Source organism: Salmo salar, chromosome 03, assembly GCF_965601325.2.
Source record: "Salmo salar chromosome 03, fSalSal1, whole genome shotgun sequence".
NCBI lineage: Eukaryota > Metazoa > Chordata > Actinopteri > Salmoniformes > Salmonidae > Salmo > Salmo salar.
This window is the reverse complement of record NC_138293.1, coordinates 23,148,338-23,174,502: the sequence shown is the minus strand read 5'-3', so window position 1 is coordinate 23,174,502 and position 26,165 is coordinate 23,148,338. Positions and strand designations below refer to the sequence as shown.

The following is a 26,165-nucleotide window of genomic DNA, read 5'->3' as shown; positions in this document are numbered from 1 at the left end:
TGAATGAACCAAGGTATTTATTGTAACACAGGTAGATATGGAGTGCAGATCCGGGGAAGCTTGGATGAGTTGTAGGAAACCAGATGTGGAGGCTGAAGTTGGAGTGTGCTGGGTTGGGACAGGGTATACAGGTCCAGAGGGGAATCCAAGGGAGTGGTGGTGTGGGGAGTCCAGAACAGGGTAGCAGGGTGGTGAGATGTGGAACAGGAGACAGGCGCCAGAGTCAGGGCGGCAAATTGAGCAGCAATTACGATCTGGCAGAGTGGAGGTGGCAGAACTGAGTATTTGTAGAGGTCTTGATAATGGAACGAGTTGCAGCTGGTAGGGATCTGCTCTGACTCCAGCACACCTGTCTCCAAAAACGCAATCACACACAAACAGAAAGGGAGGGGGAGAGAGAGAGAGAGAGCGTACTGGGGGAATGGCTGCAGGTCAAGCAGTCACCGGATGACCACTAGGGGGTGTGGCAGGAGCAGATGTGACAATCTCAGGCTCAACACCCAGAACCAAATCCACTAGTTACAAATAAAAGTTCCCTTCCTGGAGTTGCTGTGTGAGAGAGAGAATGATGATCAAAAGATGAAGGGGAAAAAAATTAAAAATACAACATAATAAAAGTACATTTGAATGACACCAAGTGGCAGTGTTTTTACAACTAATGCCGGTTTGCCTGAGGCTGATGCCGTGCAGGTGTTTGTACACATGCATATACACACACTCTCATTCAAATAAACACATACAAGAACACACATATACATGTAATAGTGCCAGACATGCACACAAACATATACAGTTGGCATTTCTGTTATGATTTCAGTTGTCCTTGATGTCCTTTGTTTTAAATGTATTATTATTATTATTTTTTAATTGCATTGTTGTATGCACTGCAGTGCTAGCTAATTGTAGCTTAGGCTTTCAGCACTAGATTCATTCTCTGATCCTTTGATTGGGTGGACAACATGTCAGTTCATGCTACAAGAGCTCTGATAGGTTGGAGGACTTCCTCCGGAAATTGTGATAATCACTGAGTAGGTCTATGGATGGGAGTGAGAACCATGAGCCTCCTAGGTTTTGTATTGAAGTCAATGTACCCAGGGGAGGACGGAAGCTATCTCTCCTCCAGATACATCATGGTGGTACCCTACAGAGTTCTGTTGAGGCTACTGTAGACCTTCATTTTAAAACAGTGTGTGTTAATCAATTATTTGGTGACATATAAATATATTTAGTATAGTTTTATCTAAAAAGTATACATTTTGAAATGTTATACAATTTTTATTTCTATTAAATTTACTGAGGAGGATGGTCCTCCCCTTCCTCATCTGAGGAGCCTCCACTGTGATATACTGATTCTATTCCATAGGCAAACTAGGGGTGAAAGTAGCTTTTGGGGTGGCAGGTAGCCTAGTGGTTAGAGAGTTGGGCCAGTAACCGAAAGGTTGCTAGATCGAATCCCTGAGCTAACAAGTTAGAAATCTGTAGTTCTACCCCTGCACAAGGCAGTTAACCCACTGTCCCTAGGTTGTCATTGTAAATAACAATTTGTTCTTAACTGGCTTGCCTAGTTAAATGAAGGTTACATAAAATATATATATTTTAAAAGGTGCTTACAATATAAGCCATGGTCTATAGAATCTTATGCATTCAATTATGATACATTTTGTTGATTGGCATGACTGACTGATATTCTACAGATATAGAAAAACATACTTTTGACAATAAGATTTCCAAGAGGAAATTGAGCAACTGAACTGCCCACAACCCGCAACAATGCTTCAGGGAAGGGCATTAGTTACACATAAAGAATAGACTTGTTCACCATGTCATTTCGTTCCATTCCATAGGTCATTGTGGGATGAAGCAGCAGTGATCTGTCCACCCCTGTGTTCAATTGCTGTATGTGTGCATCCCAAATTACACTATTCCCTATGGCCACTGGTCAAAAGTAGTGCACTATATACGTAGGGAAAATAATGCCATTTGGGACGCACCCTATGTGAGTGACAGGGTTGGGTTAGTGTAGCTGCAGGGACCAGTACAATGGGATAATCAATGGCCATGGGCTGGTCACATAGACACATAGAGAGTGATTATATTGACCCTTCACACTTTCAATGACATACATCATCTACATTAGCCCTCATTTGGACATCTTTATCCTGCTACAGTATATTTTTCTCAGAAAGTCATATTTCTGGTTGATGTATGATTATCTGGTAAATCTGGTAAGATCATGTGACTCAAAATCAGTAGAACTGTGGATTTATTTAGTGTAGCAATGGGGTGAGGGGACACGTCCCCACCACTCTACCCCCTATTTGATGAAATTGTCAGTTGTCCCAACTTTTATTTATAGCAAGCACAATTAAGTCAATGAATTCCTGTGGAAAATCCAATAGGCGTCCCCCAGCCACTGAAGCCTCTCATGCAAGGTGACCTGTGCATCAAATGGCATATAATCTAAATCAAAATCTGGCACTTAACCGACAGCAGTTAGACAAGATTGACCTCTGTTACTGTTAAATCGCACTGAGAGATGTTCACCAATGTTTTCATGTTGTTTATTTTACACATACTGTTTACGCTTCATTACAGTTAAAATGCTATTTTTAAAACCCCACCTAAAGAATCAGTCAGTTTACTTTCATTAATGTATGTTTCTTGAAGATGACTTCATTTTAGACCAAAATAGAAGCTAACTAAATGCCCTAGATATTAAATGCCCAAAATAGAAGCTAACTAAATGCCCTAGATATTAAATGACCAAAATAGAAGCTAACTAAATGCCCTAGATATTAAATGCCCAAAATAGAAGCTAACTAAATGCCCTAGATATTAAATGCCCAAAATAGAAGCTAACTAAATGCCCTAGATATTAAATGCCCAAAATAGAAGCTAACTAAATGCCCTAGATATTAAATGCCCTAGGTCAACGTATCCATGGACCTCTGACTATGGTTGCAAAGGGAGGGTATATTACTGGTAACTTTCAAATGTTAACAGTAAACTACCAGAATTATTCATAACTTTCAAGTTTAAGGGGGGAATTTATCACAAGACAACTGGTGGCCTTTTGGGGTACTTTTTGGGTGCTCTGGCCCTCTGTGTGGCCTTATCACATGTAAAATATATAAAATAATCAACTAAGATGAGTTTAAAATAAAAAATTGAATGTAAAGTCTGTAAAACATTATCCTAAATATAAACCATCAACTTAGTGAATACCATTGGTGTTTAATATAAGGGTTTCAGCATGCGATATCTTCAGCATTTTTTGAACACACTTTAATTGATTTACTTTCATATGTTTTTGTTGTTAATGTTTTGGCGCCAAACTGGTGGCTGTTGTAAAATAAAAAGTAAATCATTGGAAGAGTTGCAGTGTCAATTGAAAATAATGCATTGTTGATTAAATGCTTTTTTTTATTAAGCTATTGTATTATTTCTTAAACCATATTGTCTATCGTCACTAGAAACTCGTGAACAATATAGACACAGATATACAAATGTAATACTATATATTAATACATTTTTTCAAGTTATTCAAGTATAAATGACCAAAGTTACAATAGGTTGCCATAGATTACATGATAATTACCAAAATGACTGAATGTTCCGGTAGCTTTTGCAACCCTACATCTGACCACTAATTTATCCAACAGCACTCTGTGACTGTGTCACAAACGGTACCTTATCCCCCCATAGGGCTCTGGTCAGAAGTAGTGCACTATATAGGGAATAGGGAGCCATTTGGGACAGAATGTATCTGAACACTGCAGCAGGTCCCCCTATTCACTAGAACATATTCATCACAAGAAGCAAACCTGATGGGAACCATCCTTTCTCTGGCTCAGCCACAAGGATAAATTGCTCAATAGAAATGAAAAAGAAGGGACACACAAAATACACTGGTTGACCATTCACTCATCTGGAACCACTCTTGAGCCTGCTTAGAGAGCATCCTGCTCAATTGAAGTCTAGGGCTTTCATTCTGATGACAAGGGCACAGAAATGATTTTAGATAAAGGAGGAAAACAGAGTCTAATTCCTTATGGTTAAAGTAATTGAACACAGAATTACGTAAGAAGTTCCCTAGATGGAACAGTATGCGTTCCAAATGGCACCTTATTTCCTAGATAGTACACTACTTTTGACCAGAGCCCTGTGGGTAGTGCACTAATAGTAGTGCACTATATAGGAAACAAGGTGCCATTTGGGATGCAGACATTACCTCATAATATACATTACTGGGGCTTGTTAGGGTCTACTCTGTATAGCCATGTGTGTATAAAGGAGGATGAGTATACATAAATAGGTTTATTCATACTTTCCATTACACAAATACACTAGAGCAGTTCATGACATGTCAAGCTATGAATATGAACTATGTTCCTGTCTATTTGTCTTGTCTGAATTGTATATTGTACACGTTAGAGGCAGAGTCGGTTAGTATGTGGTTCTCCTCACCCACGCTGTATCTAATCATTGCATCCTCTGCTGTATAGCTTAGCATTATTTCTCTGATTATAAATACAACCCCTCGTGTTGTTTTGCCCTGGTGGGCAGGTATGCAGATCCAGCTGAAGAACAAGTGAAACAATTCTGAAAGCAGATTAATAATATTGCTTTGAAATTTGTATGCTTCCATCCTTAGAAGCTCAAGCGGTATCTCAACAGAATGGACCCGCTTGTTTGCCAATCATTACGTATGTCCTTTAGAGTTTGACATGTTATGTGCTGTATATTCTTATGTCCTCCAAAGATACTGTACGTTACAGCATTTCAATGACATATTAATAAGTATTTTCAGCTTCAGCAACAAATGATCACAAATGTCTTTGTCGATTGGTGTCTGAATTCTGTTGCCACAGTCCTTGGTGATTGAACTTAGCTCAAACATACATTTTCTAAACACAATGACTAAACAAACAATTGTTAGGCTACCACTGCAAGAAAGAGCAGTTTCTGGGAATTTACAAACCCGAGCACATCCGTTTCCACTGTTGTCACTAGTTACCACAGCCATAAAGCCAAAAACCTCACTTATTAAAAAAATTATAATCTCAAAATAGGATTTTAAACCTAACCCTAACCTTAACCCCAATCTCAACCACACTACTAACTACTATTTATCTTCTTACAATGGGATTTTAAACCTAACCCTAACCTAACCATAACCTTAACTTTAGGGCTCCTGAGTGGCGCAGTGGTCAAAGGCACTGCATGTACATACTACCTCAATCAGCCCGACTAATCGGTGTCTGTATATAGCCTTGCTACTGTTATAGCCTCGCTACTGTACATAGCCTCGCTACTGTTATTTTTCACTGTCTTTTTTACTGTTGTTTTTATTTCTTTACTTACCTATTGTTCACCTAATACCTTTTTTTGCACTGTTGGTGAGAGGCTGTAAGTAAACATTTCACTGTAAGCACGTGACCAATAGACTTTGATTTGATCTCAGTGCTAGAGGCATCACTATAAGACCCTGTTTCGATCCCGGGCTGTATCACTACCAGTAGTTATCGGGAGTCCCATAGGGCGGCGCACAATTGGCCCAGCGTCGTTAGGGGAGGGTTTGGCCAGTGTAGGCTGTCATTGTAAATTTGTTCTTAACTGACTTGCCCAGTTACATAAAGGTAAAAAAAACCTACTAACCTTTAATTAAGACAAAAAAGCAAATTTCTGTTTTTATACATTTTTACAATAAGCCAGAAAGTCTACTCAACAAATCAGATGAGGGAGTGTGATGATGTGTATGCCGGCTCAGAAGGCCCACCTACCAGACCAATTAGATGAGGGAGTGGTATGACACGTATTCCGGTTAGCAGGAAACGGCGTATCTCGAGTTCAAGTTTAAGGGCCAAATAATGAACTAAATTCGGCAACAAGAATTGGCAACATCACAAAAATTCATAACATTGAGAAAGGACAAAGTTTTGGGCAAAATGGTGAGTTGTCTTTTCATTTTTACATAACTTCTGCTAATCTCATCTAAAATTTGCTAGCTAGCTAGCATAAGGGATTCCATTCCAAGCACAGAGGACTTATTCTATTTGACAGAGCAATGTTGTTAGTTTCCCTACAAGCCTTTTATTCTAATAGTAAAATATCATATTCTTGACATTCAAAAGATGCACAGCCTTTGGCAGGAAAACAAACTCAGTTGGGAGACGTCACGTCTACTCCTGCTCCTCCTCTCTGGCGCTCGTTGTCTCATCATTATGCACACTTGCCACCATCATTACATGCAGATGCTCCTCATTTTACTCACCTGGACTCTATCACCTTTCTGATTACCTTTCCTCAGGCGTTATTGACTCTGTTTCTGTATATGTTTCATATCTGTATGCTACTCGTGTTTCTTGTTTTGTTCCATGTTTGTTTATTTATTAAATTCACTCCCTGTACTTGCTTCCCGATTATTAGCATATACATTACAGAATAACGCCTCACCAAAGGGATGAAACAGGGATTTATTTTGCTTTATTACTGGTGACGTCGTGTCCAAGGGCGGCTGCCGAAGCAACCGGGGATGCCTCAGCTGGCTCATCAGGCTTCCATGCCTCAGCTGGCCCGTCGGGCTCCCATGCCTCAGCTGGCTCATCAGGCTTCCACGCTTCAGCTGGCTTGATAGGTTCACAAGCCTCGGTTTGCTCGTCAGGCTTCCATGCCTCAGCTGGCTCATCAGGCTTCCATGCCTCAGCTGGCCCGTCGGGCTCCCATGCCTCAGCTGGCTCATCAGGCTTCCACGCTTCAGCTGGCTTGATAGGTTCACAAGCCTCAGTTTGCTCGTCAGGCTTCCATGCCTCAGCTGGCTCGTCGGGATTCCATGCCTCAGCTGGCCCGTCGGGCTCCCATGCCTCAGCTGGCCCGTCGGGCTCCCATGGCTCAGCCGGCTCGCCGGGCTCCCATGGCTCAGCCGGCTCATCAGGCTTACACGCTTCAGCTGGCTTGATAGGTTCACAAGCCTCGGTTTGCTCGTCAGGCTTCCATGCCTCAGTAGGCTCGTCGGGATTCCATGCCTCAGCCGGCTCGCCGGGCTCCCATACCTCAGCCGGCTCTACAGGTTCCCGCGCCTCAGCTGGCTCTACAGGTTCCTGCGCCTCAGCTGGCTCTACAGGTTCCCGCGCCTCAGCAGAGTAAATAGTACCCGCAAAACACCAGTCTCAACGTCAACAATAAAGAAGCGACTCCGGGATGCTGGCCGTCTAGGCAGAGTTGCAAAGTAAAGCCATATCTCAAACTGGCCAATAAAAAATGTAATATTAAGATAGGCAAAAGAATCCAGCATCCTGGAGTCGCCTCTTCACTGTTGACGTTGAGACTGGTGTTTTGTGGGTACAATTTAATGAAGCTGTCAGTTGAGGACTTGTGTAGCGTCTGTTTCTCAAACTAGACAATCTAATGTACTTGTCCTTTTGCTGGTGAACTGGTGAACAGAATGAGCAGCATTACCGAGGGGATCCGTGACAACAGCTTTGCACACTCTTGGCATTCTCTCAACCAGCTTCAGGATGTAGTCACCTGGAAAGCGTTTCAATTAACAGGTGTGCCTTGTTAAAAGTTAATTTGTGGAATTTCTTTCATTCTTAATGTGTTTGAGCTAATCAGTTGTGTTGTGACAAAGTAGGGGTGGTATACAGAAGATAGCCCTATTTGGTAAAAGACCAAGTCCATATTATGGCAAGAACAGCTCAAATAAGCAAAGTGAAATGACAGTCCATCATTACTTTTTTGTATTTTTGTATTTTATTTCACCTTTATTTAACCAGGTAAGCTAGTTGAGAACAAGTTCTCATTTACAACTGCGACCTGGCCAAGATAAAGCAAAGCAGTGCGACACAAACAACAACACAGAGTTACACATGGAATAAACAAGCGTACAGTCAATAACACAATAGAAAAAAAAAGAAGGGAAAAAAAGTCTATATACAGTGTGTGCAAATGGCGTGAGGAGGTAAGGCAATAAATAGGCCATAGTAGCGAAGTAATTACAATTTAGAAAATTAACACTGGAGTGATAGATGAGCAGATGGTGATGGCAAGTAGAAATACTGGTGTGCAAAAGAGCAGAAAAGTAAATGAAAACAGTATGGGGATGAGGTAGGTAGATTGGGTGGGCTATTTACAGATGGGCTATGTACAGCTGCAATGATCGGTTTGCTGCTCAGGTAGCTGATGTTTAAAGTTAAAGTTAGTGAGAGAAATATAAGTCTCCAGCTTCAGCGATTTTTGCAATTTGTTCCAGTCATTGGCAGCAGAGAACTGGAACGAAAGGCAGCCAAAGGAGGTGTTTGCTTTGGGGATGACCAGTGAGATATACCTGCTGGAGCGCGTGCTACGGGTGGGTGTTGTTATCGTGACCAGTGAGCTGAGATAAGGCGGAGCTTTACCTAGCATAGACTTATAGATGACCTGGATGAATATGTAGCGAGGGCCAGCCGACTAGAGCATACAGGTCGCAGTGGTGGGTGGTATAAGGGAATTTGGTGACAAAACGGATGGCACTGTGATAGACTGATCCAGTTTGCTGAGTAGAGTATTGGAAGCTATTTTGTAAATGACATCGCCGAAGTCGAGGATTGGTAGGATAGTCAGTTTTACGAGGGTATGTTTGGCGGCGTGAGTGACTTTAAGACATAAAGGTCAGTCAAAAAGTTTCTTCAAGTGCAGTCTCAAAAACCATCAAGCACTATGATGAAACTGGTTCTCATGAGGACCGCCACAGAAAAAGGAAGACCCAGAGTCACCTCTGCTGCAGAGGATAAGTTTATTAGAGTTTCCAGCCTCAGAAATTGCAGCCCAAATAAATTCTTCACGGAGTTCAAGTAACAGACACATCTCAACATCAACTGTTCAGAGGAGACTGCGTGAATAAGGCCTTCATTGTCAAATTGCTGCAAAGAAACCACTACTAAAGGACACCAATAAGAAGTAGATACTTTCTTGGGCCAAGAAACATGAGCAATGGACATTAGACCAGTGGAAATCTGGCCTTTGGTTTGATGAGTCCAAATTGGAGATTTTTGGTTCCAACCGCCGTGTCTTTGTGAGTTGCAGAGTAGGTGAACGGATGATCTCCACATGTGTGGTTCCCACCGTGAAGCATGGAGGTGTGGGGGTGCTTTGCTGGTGACACTGTCAGTGATTTTCACTTAACCAGCATGGCTACCACATCATTCTGCAGCGATACACTATCCCATCTGGTTTGCGCTTAGTGGGACTATCATTTGTTTTTCAACACGACAATGACCCAACATACCTCCAGGCTGGGTAAGGGCTATTTGACCAAGAAGGAGAGTGATGGAGTGCTGCATCAGATGACCTGGACTCCACAATCACCCGAACTCAACTCAATTGAGATGTTTTGGGATGAGTTGGACTGCAGAGATAAGAAAAAGCAGCCAACAAGTGCTCAGCATATGTGGGAACTCCTTGGAAATGCATTCCTCATGAAGCTGGTTGAGAGAATGCCAAGAGCGTGCAAAGCTGTCATCAAGGCAAAGGGTGGCTATTTGAAGAATCTCAAATATAAAATACATTTTGATATGTTTAACACTTTTTTGGTTACATTATTCCATATGTGTTATTTCATAGTTTTGATGTCTTCACTATTATTCTACAATGTAGAAAATAGCTAAAATAAAGAAAAAAAATGGAATGAGTAGGTGTGTCCAAACGTTTGACTGGTGCTGTAATAATCTCTTTCTGTTACAGTTTAAGATATAGCCTACTACATACTATCCAGTTGCAAGTGTTTTGGTGTAATGTAATCCCGGACCAAAACTATGCTCCCATGAAAATGTAGAGATAAATCAAACTGATGTGGGATGTGTTCCATTGTGTAATCGATCATGATAGAAGGGAACAGGGCGTGCTGACTGGTACTGTATAGGGAGTAGGGTGCCATTGTTGATAACAGGATGATGGGCTGCCTCTTTCTCTGCTGTATTGTGTGTGGGTGGTCAAGTAGGAGGGGTGGGTTGCTGGGCAACATGGTTACTTCTATTACCTTATGATAGGAAGAGATTATGGTTGATTCCCAAATGGTACCCTATTTCCCTAAATAGTGCACTACTTTTGACCCGAGTCCATTGTGCTTTGGTTAAAAGTAATGCACGATATAGGGAATAAGGTGCCATTTTGGACATGTTTGTCATAGTATTCTGCCAACCTCGTCAACCTTGACACAAGGGCATGATGTGTTGTGCTGTGCCCACCACAAAATAACCTTATCCTACACAGTGAATGAATGAGGACACTATGTAGTAGAAAGCTCTCACTAAAGGTCTTACGAAATGTAAAATTAAATCAGAGTGTTTATACAGTTCATTTGATTTGACTGTAGACTGAAACCACAACTATAAGCAATAGCCTTCCAGAAACATTCACAGAACATTTTCACGGAATATGGTTACTGTGGATTTAACCATTCACACATGGAAGATAATGGATCTGGCTGCAGCATTTAAGCTGTGCTGTAACTGTCATTGTTTTTTATTTTGATAGAAAAATGCATAGCATTATCCTCAACAGTAGATTTATTCTTTAGTTTCACTTAATCATTTTTCATTGTGACACAAGTGAGATCTGAAGCCCGGTCCTGCTCGGGAAGAATAACCAACTCTGTGGCAGCAAATACACTCTCTGCACAGAAGAGACACAATTGTGTTATATTTGATAACATGGTAACAAAACAGCACTGGTTGTATACAAACTTTTACAGATGCACCATTGAGAGCATCCTGTCGGGCTGCATGACCACCTGGTACGGAAACTGCACCATCCGCAACCGCAGGGCTCCCCAGAGGGTGGTACGGTCTGACCAACGCTTCACCGGGGGCACACAGCCTGCCCTCCAGGATATTACATTACATTACATTTAAGTCATTTAGCAGACGCTCTTATCCAGAGCGACTTACAAAATGGTGCATTCACCTTATGATATCCAGTGGAACAACCACTTTACAATAGTGCATCTAAATCTTTTAAGGGGGGGGGGATTACTTTATCCTATCCTAGGTATTCCTTAAAGAGGTGGGGTTTCAGGTGTCTCCGGAAGGTGGTGATTGACTCCGCTGTCCTGGCGTCGTGAGGGAGCTTGTTCCACCATTGGGGTGCCAGAGCAGCAAACAGTTTTGACTGGGCTGAGCGGGAACTGTGCTTCCTCAGAGGTAGGGGGGCCAGCAGGCCAGTGGTGGATGAACGCAGTGCCCTTGTTTGGGTGTAGGGCCTGATCAGAGCCTGAAGGTATGGAGGTGCCGTTCCCTTCACAGCTCCGTAGGCAATCACCATGGTCTTGTAGCGGATGCGAGCTTCAACTGGAAGCCAGTGGAGAGAGCGGAGGAGCGGGGTGACGTGAGAGAACTTGGGAAGGTTGAACACCAGACGGGCTGCGGCGTTCTGGATGAGTTGTAGGGGTTTAATGGCACAGGCAGGGAGCCCAGCCAACAGCGAGTTGCAGTAATCCAGACGGGAGATGACAAGTGCCTGGATTAGGACCTGCGCCGCTTCCTGTGTGAGGCAGGGTCGTACTCTGCGAATGTTGTAGAGCATGAACCTACAGGATCGGGTCACCGCCTTGATGTTAGTGGAGAATGACAGGGTGTTGTCCAGGATCACGCCAAGGTTCTTAGCACTCTGGGAGGAGGACACAAGGGAGTTGTCAACCGTGATGGCGAGATCATGGAAGGGGCAGTCCTTCCCCGGGAGGAAGAGCAGCTCCGTCTTGCCGAGGTTCAGCTTAGGATATCTACAGCACCCGATGTCACAGGAAGGCCAAGAAGATCATCAAGGATGTCAGCCACCCGAGCCACTGCCTGTTCACCCTGCTACTATCCAGAAGGCGAGCTCAGTACAGGTGCATCAAAGCTGGGACCGAGAGACTGAAAAACAGCTTCTATCTCAAGGCCATCAGGCTGTTAAATAGGCACCACTAGCCGGCCCTCGCCCAGTACCCTGCCCTGAACTTTAGTAAATGTTACTAGACAGCTACAACCCAGTTACTCTACCATGCACCTCAGAGGCTGCTGCCCCATGTACATAGTCATGGAACACTGGTCACTTTAAATAATGTTTACATACTGTTTTACCCACTTCATGTGTATATACTGTATTTTAGTCAAGGCCTATCCTATTTAACTATTGCTGTACATATACTATTCTTCAGATATACTACACTACGTATTCTATCCATATACTGTCCATATTGTCTATACATAGCATCACATAAAAATAAATAAAAAATAATATATAATAATATACATGTATATATACTGTATTCTCCGGACTTCAACATTGCTCCTCCTAATATTTCTATATTCCTTAATTCCATTCTTTTACTTTTTAGATTTGCGTGTATTGTTGTATATTGTTAGATATTACTGCACTGTTGGAGCTAGGAACACAAGCATTTTGCTACACCCACAATAACAACAGATAAATATGTGTAATTGACCAATAAAAGTTGATTTGATTTGAAAACATTAGGCATACATCGCCATTCAGAGAGGTGAGGAGAGGGGTCCCTTAAAACATCCATAAGTACTGTACCATCCAGTAAAGGACAGGCCATAAGGCATTTTGGGCAAATGCCAGATAGGTTGGTCCATCTTTAGCCCTTTGGGCATGTCCTTTGTAGCTCAGTTGGTAGAGCATGGTGTGTGTAATGCTAGGGTAGTGGGTTTGATTCCTGCAACCACCTACATGTAAAAAAGAATAATAATAATAATAATAATAATAATATGCATGCATGACTGTAAGTCGCTTTGGATGACAGTGTCTGCTAAATGGCATATAAAATAAATTGGGGGTTTGGTGCAGAATGTATGGCTAATAATAGGGGCCATGTTCCCAGTCTGTCCCAGTCTCCCTGGAGATACCAACAATGATATTTCTGAATGAAAACCACTGAACTGTTCACTCCCCAAAGAGTACACACTGTGCAGAATTATCAAAAGCAAACAAGGTACAAAATATGTTCCATTTTGAATTATAACCAGGGACAGAAATAATTGTCCATGTACAGTATGTATAGACTGAATAATGTAAGACGTTTGAATTAAAACACTCTGTATGTTTAATGACTTAGGACTTGGATGAGGGACTAATGTTTGGATGGGGCACAAAATAAAGAGATTTCTGACTGAAATGTTGCTAATAAATGTGCAGGTAAAATTGTGTGTGTAGGATTTTGGGGATGTAACTCCCTGCACCACAAGTGAGAAAAGCATGCTAGTGTGCTTGTTAACCCTTAATTTTCTAATAACTAACGTTTCTCTCCCTATCTTATGTGGGGGTAAAGTTCCAATGACGAGGAATGAGAGGAAGGATAGCAGAGTCTACTCCCTCCACCTCAACCCCCTCTATCCCTCGGCCTCATTGGATTATATGGATTAGAAGAGCACAGATGTCAATCAGAAATCAATGCGGTGTAGAGCGGTGTAGAGCTAAATCCATCATTGTGGAGGCAGATGGTCTGGCATGGACACTGCCATCTGGGACAGCAGTGGCCAAAAATAAAACGTAATACCTTGAATATAAAGTCACAATGACATAACGAGGATCAGTCAAAATGTACACATATACTGTATGTCAGCTCATGGACGATACAATAAAGTATAGCTTGTACACTGCCCGATACAATACCAAAAAACGGTCAAATTTGGGCTCACATTTTGGGCTAAGGGAAGGGAACACTACAACATCTTTGCTCTCCAACCAAGGTGCATGGACTGAGGAGCAAACTGAAATAAAAGAGGAAATTCAGCTACTCTTGGAGTACCGTGGAAGTTGATAAAATAGCTTATTTATCATCCATGGCACCACTGGGCTCCCCTCAGTTTAACTAGCAACACAATGATTGACAACAAATAATAATCGTTTGGTAGGTGCTTATTTGTCCTATTTCATTGGAATTTGAAATGTGGTTTTTTTTTGTTGCATATCCAACTCCCACTGAGACACCCTCAGAGAGTATGATTGACAATTTAACCTCTTAGGGTGCTTGGACACTGAGCCCAAAAGATGTACCCAAACGTTGAGTGGAAGTTAATTGAATATATCATAGTAAAGACTGGAATGAAATAAATGAAACAGTATGAAATACATTACTTAATACCATTCCATTTATTCCATCCCAGCCATTAATATGAGCCCATCCTCTGATGTAGCCCTTTCCTGCAGTCAAATGACCTAGTGGCCTCATGAGTGGAATGTTATTCATATTTTTCATAATTTCATAATAGATACATAAAAAAAAGAAAGTGTTTGTTTTATTTCAGTCTTCTGTGATATATTTCAAGTGTAATATTGGGATGCAAACTCAAAATGTTATACATTTCAACTGTATATCTGACATGGTACAGGAGTCATGTGTACCATGTGTGAGATGTATACTTTTGTTTCAGTGTAGATTTGTTTAAGACTACCAAGAAACACCCTGTGTGACCCTGATTTTGGTTTAAAGTAACTGTCCAGTGTTTCCAGATTTCTCTTAAATATTACCTATAATTAAGTACAATATGAATTAAATCGTTTTTCTTCCCCATAAAAGGTCATTCATTATGTTAAAAAGCTGCATTTCTGTGTTGGATTGGTTTTCGCGTACCCCAACATCAGAATGGTGTGGACATATACCAGTCATTACAAATATTAATGTGAGTAGACTGCTGATTGCCAACTCAGCCAATGAGCCAACATGTCATTATTTGGGTATGAGTTAACACTACATGAACTTTAAATTAAAAGTCATATTTTCACTGGAAAGTTACTTTAATGTGCCAACAGCCACCACTACGGGGAACATTGTATTTGTGGTAAATGAGTGTTCAGGGCAGATTAGACTTAGTTACAAACAGACATTGATCTATCATGCTGAAATGTAGCAGATACATGGTGTTATATCTAGGATTAATCCCATAAACGAAAGGAGAGCTCCAACTAAATATAACAGTAAGCATTTTTACATTTTAGTCAGTTAGAGCAGATGCTACTTTTAGAGCAATTAGCTACATATACAATCAATGCATTCAATGTTGATATTTTCAACACATAAAATGTAGAATAGTTTAGTTTTACCATAATGGTATCTATCAAATAAATAGGATTACATCCTATACCTATGATTTACATTATGTGTGTGGGTGAGGGAGTAAAAGGTAAACTCCTTATGCTGGTTGCATCGAAAATGACACACTATTCCCTAAATAGTGCACTACTTTTGACCAGGGCCCATGCCTTGGTCAAAAGTAGTCCACAATATAGGGAATAGGGTGCAATTTGAAACACATTGACAGTATATGATTAATCAGAGAGCATCTATGATCAGAGTACAGGGTGTTAAGTACACTGAGTATACAAAACACTATGAACACCTGCTTTTTCCATGACATTGACTGACCAGGTGAATCCAGGTGAAAGCTATGATCCCTTATCGATGTCACCTGTTAAATCCACTTCAATCAGTGTAGATGAAGGGGAGGAGACAGGTTAAAGAAGGATTTTTAAGCCTTGAGATAATTGAGACATGGATTGTGTATGTGTGCTATACAGAGGGTGAATGGGCAAGACAAAAGATTGAAGTGCCTTTGAACGGGGTATGGTAGGTAGTAGGGGAATGGTAGTAGGTGAATGGTAGTAAGGGAATGGTAGTAGGTGAATGGTAGTAGGGGAATGGTAGTAGGGGAATGGTAGTAGGGGAATGGTAGTAGGTGAACGGTAGTAGGTGAACGGTAGTAGGTGAACGGTAGTAGGTGAACGGTAGTAAGGGAACGGTAGTAAGGGAACGGTAGTAAGGGAACGGTAGTAGGGGAATGGTAGTAAGGGAATGGTAGTAAGGGAATGGTAGTAAGGGAATGGTAGTAAGGGAATGGTAGTAAGGGAATGGTAGTAAGGGAATGGTAGTAGGGGAATGGTAGTAAGGGAATGGTAGTAAGGGAACGGTAGTAGGGGAATGGTAGTAAGGGAATGGTAGTAAGGGAATGGTAGTAAGGGAATGGTAGTAAGGGAATGGTAGTAAGGGAATGGTAGTAAGGGAATGGTAGTAAGGGAATGGTAGTAAGGGAATGGTAGTAGGTGAATGGTAGTAGGTGCAATGCAATATTAGGAAGGTGTTCCTGATGTTTGGCATACTTTTCTTTCTTTTGTATTGCAAAATTGAAGTTGAAAACAACTGGTTCAATTGTCCAATACTCAATCTTCCCTATAATTTTGGATGCTCTCTGGAATTGGAACGATAACAACATAATCAATATGTCGTTATCTCTCATTCCCAGAGACCTCCATCCAAAACCATCCATCTAAAACGATCAAAAATACCCAATATTTATATATATATATATAGATGAAAATGACAGCAAGAAGAGATGCTGTCTGGAGGATTTAGACTCCGTGGCAGTTAAAGACCTATTGAGGTTAATGCCGTGTGGCATACTACATGTCCAATGCGGCCATGCTGATGTGACAATACCATATCATGGTCAGCATCCCAAATGGCACCATTCTCCCTATATAGTGCACTACTTTTTTAAACATTTTTAGTTATTTAGCAGACACTCTTATCTAGAACGACTTGAATGAGTATTTTTTATGTGCACTATATAGGGAATTGGGTGCCATTTGGGATGCAAACATGGTCTCTGCAGTGATAGGCAGAGCATGGAGATATCCACCACCAGGGCCGAAGCTATTGTACATATGACACAGAGGTCCGCACCTATGTAATTTTTTCAAAAAGAAACAATTATAATAATAATTATAGATTTTTTGAAACTCAGTTGGGGTCTCAACTTACTGTTGAGTTAGAATAGTAGAATACACAAGGTGCAATTTCGAAACTTGGTTGCAGCAGTTTTATTCGTGTTACTTTATGTCACTCAATTAGCCCATGTCAGTTAAAGCATTTAGATTGGTAAATTAGTGTACTTAGTTTAGCCAGCTATCTAAAGTTGTAGTAATCATGGCCGAATTACCGACCGGACCATGCAGGGCATGTACCCAGGGGCCCACCCTTCCAGGGTCCCCCATTGATTTTGTTAGTCACTCAGATATCATATTAACATGGCATAACTTATTGGAAAATGTGAAGAATTGCAGGAAATTTGCTGTGAAACTGAAACAAAAAATAATTTTTTTTAAATGTAGCTTCATTCACCATTCCTCGATCTCTTCCCGTGGGCGACGGTATTCCCCAGCCTGATGCCAAGGTCCAGCCCCATCCAAAATCTCCTCCCAAGTCCATTTTTCCCCATAGTCCATATACTGAGCGTGCCGCTCCTCTCTCCGCTGCTTGGTGTTGGTTAGGTGGGGGATTCTGTCACGAAAAGAGCCGTGTTGAATAGACCAAACTGCAGCGGGAATATGGATACTCATATTTTAATTCAAAAAACGGCGTAAAGCATCCACTGGAACAAAAAACAATACACACGACAGGAACAGTCTTACAGGCATACAAAAACGCAGTGCAAGAACAATCCCCCACAAATGACAAACACACCCTAATATATGGGACTCTCAATCAAAGGCAAATAGACCACACCTGCCTTCAATTGAGAGTCCCCACCCTAATTAACTAAACATAGAACCAGACTACCTAGACTAAACATAGAATACATGAATCTTAAACAGTGCCCAAAAAACACCCGGAATACTTAAATCAAATGCCCTTACTACAAAAACACCACCCCGAACCACATAAACCAAATACCCTCTGCCACGTCCTGACCAAACTACAATGACAATTAACCCTTATACTGGCCAGGACGTGACAGTTTTTCTATTCTCCAAATAGCATTTTAGTTTTTAAATGTATAGAAATGCAGTAAATGAGCTTGAACTTTCCAAAATAATTATTGCATATGGGGAAAACCATTTCAACCAACATGGCCTTAATCCGATTCATCCACAATGCACAAACAGACTGGCACTAAGGCTAGCCTAATGCCTGTCTTGTCACTGCAACAAATATTTTTTTACAGTCAGTTTCTAAGATGTGTTCATGTTCTAATATTAAGGTGAATATTCAGATGACTTAGAAGAGCCAGAGCCACTTTGGCTCAAATTGGGGAAGCGGAATGGAGCACATTGACTTTGATTATTGTACAGGTTAAATGTTACAAAACATGCTTATGAGGTAGAGTTGAAGTTCATTGAAGTAGACAAGAGGACCGTGATGAACAAGAGGAGTTTGGACTGAAGATTGACGCTGGCTAGAGAGCTGTGGCCGTGGAGGGAGACAGTCCTCTGCTCTCTGCCTGATAAACAAGAGCGACAGACGGCTCAGGCTGGCAGACGGCAGCGACCCCTTGTCCGTAAGTCCCCCCTCTGACTGGTACACTGGCTACGTCCCAAATAGCACCCTATTCCATATGACTTGTTTCTTATTATAGTGAATATGGTGTCATTTGGGACACAGAGTGTCCTGAGCCCGACTTCCCTGCACTGGCCACTGACTGTCCACACTGAGTCTTTACTCTTATCAGCAGCCCCTTGTCACCACCAATGATGCCTTTTCACAGTCATTTCAAAGTTCTCTCTCCACATTTTACTGACAGGTATAGTGCACAGTGGGTATATTCTGCTCCCCCCTCTTGTTTCGGTAAAAAGCTGAGGGATGAGGCTGAAGAAATTAGAGTTGAGTGATTATTGCTTTTTGAGGTTGGTTCGGTTTTGGTTTGATTATTTAAGCAATAAGGCACAAGGGAATGTGATATATAGCCAATATACCACGGCTAAGGGCTGTTCTTAAGCACGACGCAATGCGGAGTGCCTGAATACAGCCCTTAGCCATGGTATATTAGCCATATACCACAAACCCCCGAGGTGCCTTACTGTTATTATAAATGGATTATAAACGTAATTAGAGCAGTAAAAATAATTATCTGATATACCACAGCTTTCAGCTAATCAGCATTCAGGGCTCGAACCACCCAGTTTATAATAAAAAATAATTATGCTTTAGATTTCAATTTCAATTATTTTTTACACATTAAATGCATTATGAAATAATTAAATTGAATTTAGAGCTTTTTAATGGAAATTCCAAAACCCCAAAAATAGTGAACATTCAATTGCCAAAACATAGAAAATATTCCATTGTCTCTGCCAGGTCCACATTGGGTAGACATCAATAGAGAAATAGGACATTTATATGAAATAATCTAATATTTCAGTAGTGTTTTAATTTGATGACTTTATTATTTTTCATTCTTTAAAGTCATAATCTCATCTCATCTCATCTCATGCCAGCCAGCCAGCCAGCCAGACAGACAGACAGACAGACAGACAGACAGACAGACAGACAGACCATCTAACGTGTTGTGATCCCCATACTGTATTGTCATTATGTAGCACATAGGGTTGTGTGAAACTTACGCCTCAGCTAAGACGCTTGAGGGAGAAAGGTCGCACGTGTTTGCAAGGCAGAGGTCCCGAGTTCACGGCAGGTATGTGGTACTCACTAAACAAGCAGAGTTGATGTCCTGTATATTCACAGCCTGCCTAAGTATGCTGCAGAGCTGTCTGACAAAATAATTGTACTCGTTTTTCAAAGTAGATAAGAGCATACTTTCACAAACTGTCTCTGTCCCTCTCGTTGTTGTGTTGTCGCTGTCTCTCGTTGCTGTCCCTCTCGTCGTTGGAGTAAAGCAAGCTTATATTTAGAATTTTGATGGGGTACAACAGTTTAACTAAGCTCATGAGGCATCTATTAGTTATATTCTTCAATAATCAATGGGGACAGTGCATTCGGAAAGTATTCAGAGCCCTTGACCTTTTTCCAGATTTTGTTACTGTCACGTCCTGACCATAGTAAGACGTTATTTTCTATGGTAGAGTAGGTCAGGGCATGACAGGGGGTGTTTTGTGTTTTTCAATATTTTCTATTTCTATGTTCTTAGGTTCTAGTTTTTGTATTTCTATGTTGGTTTGTTTGGGATGATCTCCAATTGGAGGCAGCTGGTCCTCGTTGTCTCTAATTGGAGATCATACTTAAGTAGGGGTTTTTCTTCCTGGGTTTTGTGGTTGATTATTTTTGAGTAGTGTTTGTTTCTCCACTGCGTCACGGTTTGTTGTTTTGCCAATTCAGTTTATTTATGTATTGCAAAGTTTCACAGATTAAATAAAATGTGGAACTACACGCACGCTGCACTTTGGTCCCCTCTCTACGACAGCCGTGACAGTTACATTACAGCCTTGTCCTAAAATGGATTCAATTGTTTTTTTCCCTCATCAATCTACACACAATACCCCATACCGACAAAGCAAAAACATATTTTTGAAATTGAAGCAACATTTTTGCAAAAAAAACAAAACAATATCACAATTACATAAGTATTCTGGCCCTTTACTCAGTACTTTGTTGAAGCATCTTTGGCAACCATTACAGCCTCGAGTCTTCTTGGGTATGACTCTACAAGCTTGGCACACCAACATGTATATTTGGGGAATTTCTCCCATTCTTCTCTACAGATCCTCTCAAGCTCTGTCAGGTTGGATTGGGTGCGTTGCTGCACAGCTATTTTCAGGTCTCTCCAGAGATGTTGGATCGGGTTCAAGATCAGCCTCTGGCTGGGCCACTCAAGGACATTCAGACACTTGTCCCGAAGCCACTCCCGTGTTGTCTTGGCTGTGTGCTTAGTGTCGTTGTCCTGTTGGAAGGTGAACCTTCGCCCCAGTCTGAGGTCCTGAGCGCTCTGGAGCAGGTTTTCATCAAGGATCTCTCTGTACTTTTCTCCATTCATCTTTCCCTCGATCCTGACTAGTCTCCCAGTCCCTGCCGTTGAAAAACATCCCCACAGGATGATACTGCCACCACCATGCTTCATCGTAGGGATGGAGCCAGGTTTCCTCTAGAAGTGACGCTTGACATTCAGGCCAAAGAGTTCCATCTTGGTTTCATCAGACCAGAGAATCTTGTTTCTCATGGTCTGAGAGTCTTCAGGTGCCTTTTGGCAAACTCCAAGTAGGCTGTCATGTGCCTTTAAGTGAGGAGTGGCTTCCGTCTGGCCACTCTACCATAAAGGCCTGATTGGTGGAGTGCTGCAGGAATGGTTGTCCTTTTGGAAGGTTCTCCCATCTCCACAGAGAAACTCTGGAGCTCTGTCAAAAGATCTAAAAACGTGTTTTTGCTTTGTCATTATGCGGTATTGTGTTTAGATTGATGAGGAGAAAAAAACGATTTAATCATTTTAGAATAAGCCTCTAACGTAACAAAATGTGGAAAAATTCAAGGGGTCTGAATACATTTTACGTGTAATAAAAAAGTTTGATGTAGCAACTGCTGATTTCCCCTTTAAAATATAATGTTTATTGATTCAGAACTCCACAGCAGCAGTTGCAAAAGGGTAATAAAATGTGTGAAGATAAATTGCTTTTTGGGAATATACACAGAAAATGGAAAGGTTGACCAACAATGCTGGATCATGATGAGCAGGCCATATCAGCTCCAAATCTATTTTCTATGGTCGGTTGCTATCCATTGTCCTGGAAGAAAGTCAATAATGAGTGAGTATCCTATTAAAAAGGCAGGAAAGTCATCAGGAAATTCTAGAGCGTATCTAGGAAGAGAGAGAGAGTCCTATCAAGGCTAGAAAGATTTTGCACCTCTGAAGACATCCACATCCATGTCCCAAATGGCAACCTATTCCCTCAATAGTGCATTACTTTTAAACAGACCCCTATGGGCCCTGGTCAAAAGTAGTGCACTACATAGGAAATAGGGTGCCATTTGAAATGCAGACTACATCCCCTTGGTATCAGCAGTGTTAAAGAAAGCAGCAATAAAGGCAGAGGGAGTTAATTTTCTCCTCTTTGCTGATGACATCAAAGTCAGCAATGGCACAAACACAAAAACCATTGCCTTTTAATTGAATGAATCCTAGTGCTGATGGAAACTCACCCAAACCAACTCCAGGTGTGTGTGATGTATTACATAGATCAGAATAAGCATGACTTCTCCATGGTTCTACGTTCAGCTTGTCCCTCAGTGATTATTAGCAAAGCAAACATGACAGTACAGAGGACTCCCGCAGTGTAGCATTGGCACATCTGATTTCCAAGAATGTCCCCTACCCCCCCAGATATAATGTCTGTGTCCCATATAGCACACTATTATCTTCCTAGTTCAGAATCCTTTGGGCCCTGGTCAAAAGTAGTGTACTATATAGGGAGTAGGGTGTCATTTTAGCCTCAACCACAGTGTCTGATGAATTCCCTCTGTGGCTCAGTATCTATGAAGTATACTCAACTGGTATAAAGGGACATCATAGCTCTGTACACCATACCTCTTTCTGCTCTTTGATAAATGGATTGTGGGGGTGTAATGGAAGCCAATTAACTCATACAGATGTAGGATCTTAATTTAATCACCCTGTTGCAGGAGAACTTTCCTGCAATAAAGGACATTTTCAACTTGCAGTGTATTGTAGGTTTAAAAAGGATTCTGAAGTTTGTAATTTCCACTTTGAAATTTCAGACTTGATTTTCCCTGCGAAAAATGTATCAATCGCTACAAAAATGTCCTTTTACTATAATCCACATAATAATTCACATTTCCTGGATTATTTTCCTGCTGTAGCAAACTGGCTCAAATTGAGATCCTACACATGTATATGTCAATTAGATTTACATTAGTATATTCCATCCAAAAGGACCAGAGCCATATCTAAAAGGACCATATGAGCCACTCGCAAAAGGGTGTTAAGAAATATGAAATGTATTTTCAATAATTCAACCATTAGGCCCAGAACTAACTTAAACCTTATGTAGTTTGTCATGTACAACTATACTTCTAAATTATCAATGTAGTACAGTAAGATTTCACGTTTATCAACTTTGTACTGTAAGGCATATATTTAAAATCAAAGGCATCAACATCAGAGATTCCTTAATGTTCTGAATACACTTTTCAGAATAACAATTTATTTTAGCTTGTTTGTCTGATACATGAAAAGGAAACACAGGGGACAGCTCTTTAATAGTTCTGTGATAAGCTGTGTTGATATTTTCAGTTAATTTACTCTGTGTGTTTGCAGCATGAACAACAACCCTAGAGCACAGATTATAGGCTAGGCTTCCTTCCCTTATGTGGAAAGAGATTGTCTGCATCCCAAATCCTAATCACTACATTGTGCACTACGTTTGACGAGAGCCTTATGGGCCCTGATCAAGTGCACTTTGTTAAGGAATAGGTTGCCATTTGGGACTTAGACATTCTAATCTGCTTTTTGACTGAACCCATCAATATGTGAACACTTCCCGTCGCTATGGCCTAATCAGGAGGATTGTAATACTATAAATAAATATGATATGAATCTGTCCATCAGGGCAATCAGCCACTTCTGTGTCAGCAGCAGCTAAAAAGGCTTGGAGTGGTTTGGGTACATATACATATTTTTTCATTTCTTTTAGCTATTGCTTCAGGATTTCTGACCAAAATGACAAGTCACTTGCCCATTTCTCATAACCTGGCCCATGAGTAAAGCCTAATTCCAATTTCTTGACATAATAGTATACTGTATATATTGTTAACTGGGTGGTTTGAGCCCTGAATGCTGATTGGCTGACAGCTGTGGTATATCAGACCAAATACCATGGGTATGAAAAAACATGTATTTTTACTGTTCTAATTACATTTGTAACCAGTTTATAATAGCAATAAGGTACCTCAGGTTTTTGATATATGGCAACATACCACGGTTAACCCTTAGGCCTCAACATTAGATAGTTTACATTGGTAGTGGCCACAGATACCTAGGGTCATTATGGACCCCCCCACACAATGCCTAGGTGGCTCTACACCCAATTCCTCTCTTCCAATTGCATAGAATACTACCTATATCAGGGATCTCTACACAAAATTTTAACGACAGGTCACCAGGTTAGAATGCCTCAACAGATATTTCGGCATTTAACACCTAGACTACACTAAAATCCTTAACATCTATCATTTAATGCAATCATACAGGTACTATTCCCCAAATCCGCGTGAATAAAGATTTACTGACCTTCGTCTTGTAGGCTGGGAAAAGCAATGTAGGGTGGATTCCGTCACCGTCTCTGTCGACCTTAGATATATACCGGCCTGCTATGGAACCCCAATCACAGGGGACAGGTCTTTAATTTACGGGTCAAAGACCCACCCGTGCACAGTTTTCGGCGTGTTACCTTAGGAAGACAGGGACAGGTATTGGGATCCAGCTCGAAGGACCAATTGTTAAGAGAATTTTGTTCTCAAAGTCCTTCAATTAAACTACTCAGTCTGCAACCCAGAATTTGTAAGATTCTGGTTGAATGAAACACGGAGACCCAGCTTACAATAATCCGAATGTGTATTTACGAGAGCTCTGAAGTCCATTATACAAAGACATCCATTTTATAGTTCACTTCATATCCTACGCACATACATACACACAAACAGTAGATATCCTACACACATACATACACACAAACAGTAGGTGAGTTGTGTGCTTCTCCAGAGTTTTCACCACTGTGTATCACTACCCAGCGCTGTCTATTCCATTCCCCAGAGATAAGAGAAACCTTGAGGTACTCCCTGTCCTATCTTAAGTTTCTCAGAGTCCTAGCCAGGTCGAGCCAAACACAGTCTCTATTGTTCTCGGTATTTTCTTCGGCACACACATACACACATTTATCTCCCTCCCAGTCCAACTTAATTGGACTTATGTTTAATACTTTAATTATGCATTATACATGCTACATAAACAACTAATTACTAATTAGTTACATTTCAGGGTAGAATTATTGAATCATTTTCTTTAAACATATAAAATCTTTTATCAAAAGGTAAAATAAAAAGTGATGAGCTTTGAGGGCACTATGGTGTTGAACGCTGAGCTGTATTCAATGAATAGCATTCTCACATAGGTGTTCCTTTTGTCCAGGTGTGAAATGGCAGTGTGAAGTGCAATAGAGATTGCATCATCTGTGGATCTGTTGGTGCGGTATGCAAATTGGAGTGGGTCTAGGGTTTCTGGGATAATAGTGTTGATGTGAGCCATGACCAGCCTTTCAAAGCATTTCATGGCTACAGACATGAGTGCTACAGGTCGGTCGTCATTTAGGCAGGTTACCACAGTGTTCTTGGGCACAGGGACTATGGTGGTCTGCTTGAAACATGTTGGTATTACAGACTCAGACAGGGAAATGTCAGTGAAGACACTTGCCAATTGGTCAGCGCATGCTCGGAGTACACGTCCTGGTAATCCGTATGGCCGCCTTGTGAATGTTGACCTGTTTAAAGGTCTTACCCACATCGGCTGCGGAGAGCGTGATCACACAGTTGTCCGGAACAGCTGATGCTCTTATGCATGTTTCAGTGTTACTTGCCTCGAAGCAGAGCATAGAAGTTATTTAGCTCATCTGGTAGGCTCGTGTCACTGGGCAGCTCTGTGCTGTGCTTCTCTTTGTAGTCTGTAATAGTTTGCAGGCCCTGCCACATCCGACGAACGTCCGAGTCAGTCTAGTACGAGTCCCCGGCCACTAGGAGCACCGCCTCTGGATGAGCATTTTCCTGTTTGCTTATGGCGGTATAATACTCATTGAGTGTGGTTTTAGGGGCAACATCAGTCTGTGGTGGTCTACAGCTTATCATGAGATACCCTACCTCAGGCGAAAATAGCATGGTTGGTTAAGAGCCGATAAGACGGCAGCCTTCAGGCACCAACACATTGTCCCTATGGAACGCACCCATGGACATCCAACCCTCTTTTGCATTACAGCCATTTGAAAAATGTTGGTTGCCATGATCAAAACATGTTCTAAATGTCAGCAGTGAACTCATTGGCTGGTGTTTTTCCAAGAAATTAACTGACCCCTCAAGCATGTTGGGACTGAGTCAGGGACTACAGCTGGCAAGTTGTGGGGAATCAATTACCTAGACAGCTCCAGGTGAATACTACCTAACAGATGGCCTTCTGCAGTGGCATTCATCTGTTCATTCATGTCATGTTTAAGAATAGTTTTACAACTAATTAACATCTTGCATCTAGACGTTCCACTAGCGGAACCCTGTTCCGCCAGCGGAACCCCTAGCCAACAGCCAATGGCATCGCATGGCGCGAAATACAAAACCAACTAAAATACCACAATTCATTTTTCTCAAACAATCAACTGTTTTACACCATTTTAAAGATAAGACTCTCATT

General features: G+C 41.4%; 1 long non-coding RNA gene across 1 annotated transcript; it reads right to left on the bottom strand.

Annotated features, from left to right (window-relative positions):
• LOC106599473 (uncharacterized) lies at positions 1-24,588 on the bottom strand. Its single transcript, XR_014391862.1, has 3 exons — positions 24,006-24,588; positions 17,156-17,314; positions 1-549 (listed from the first exon to the last, which is right to left on the bottom strand). It is a non-coding gene; the product is annotated as an uncharacterized LOC106599473 (long non-coding RNA).
• Positions 24,589-26,165: the final 1,577 nt, after the last annotated feature.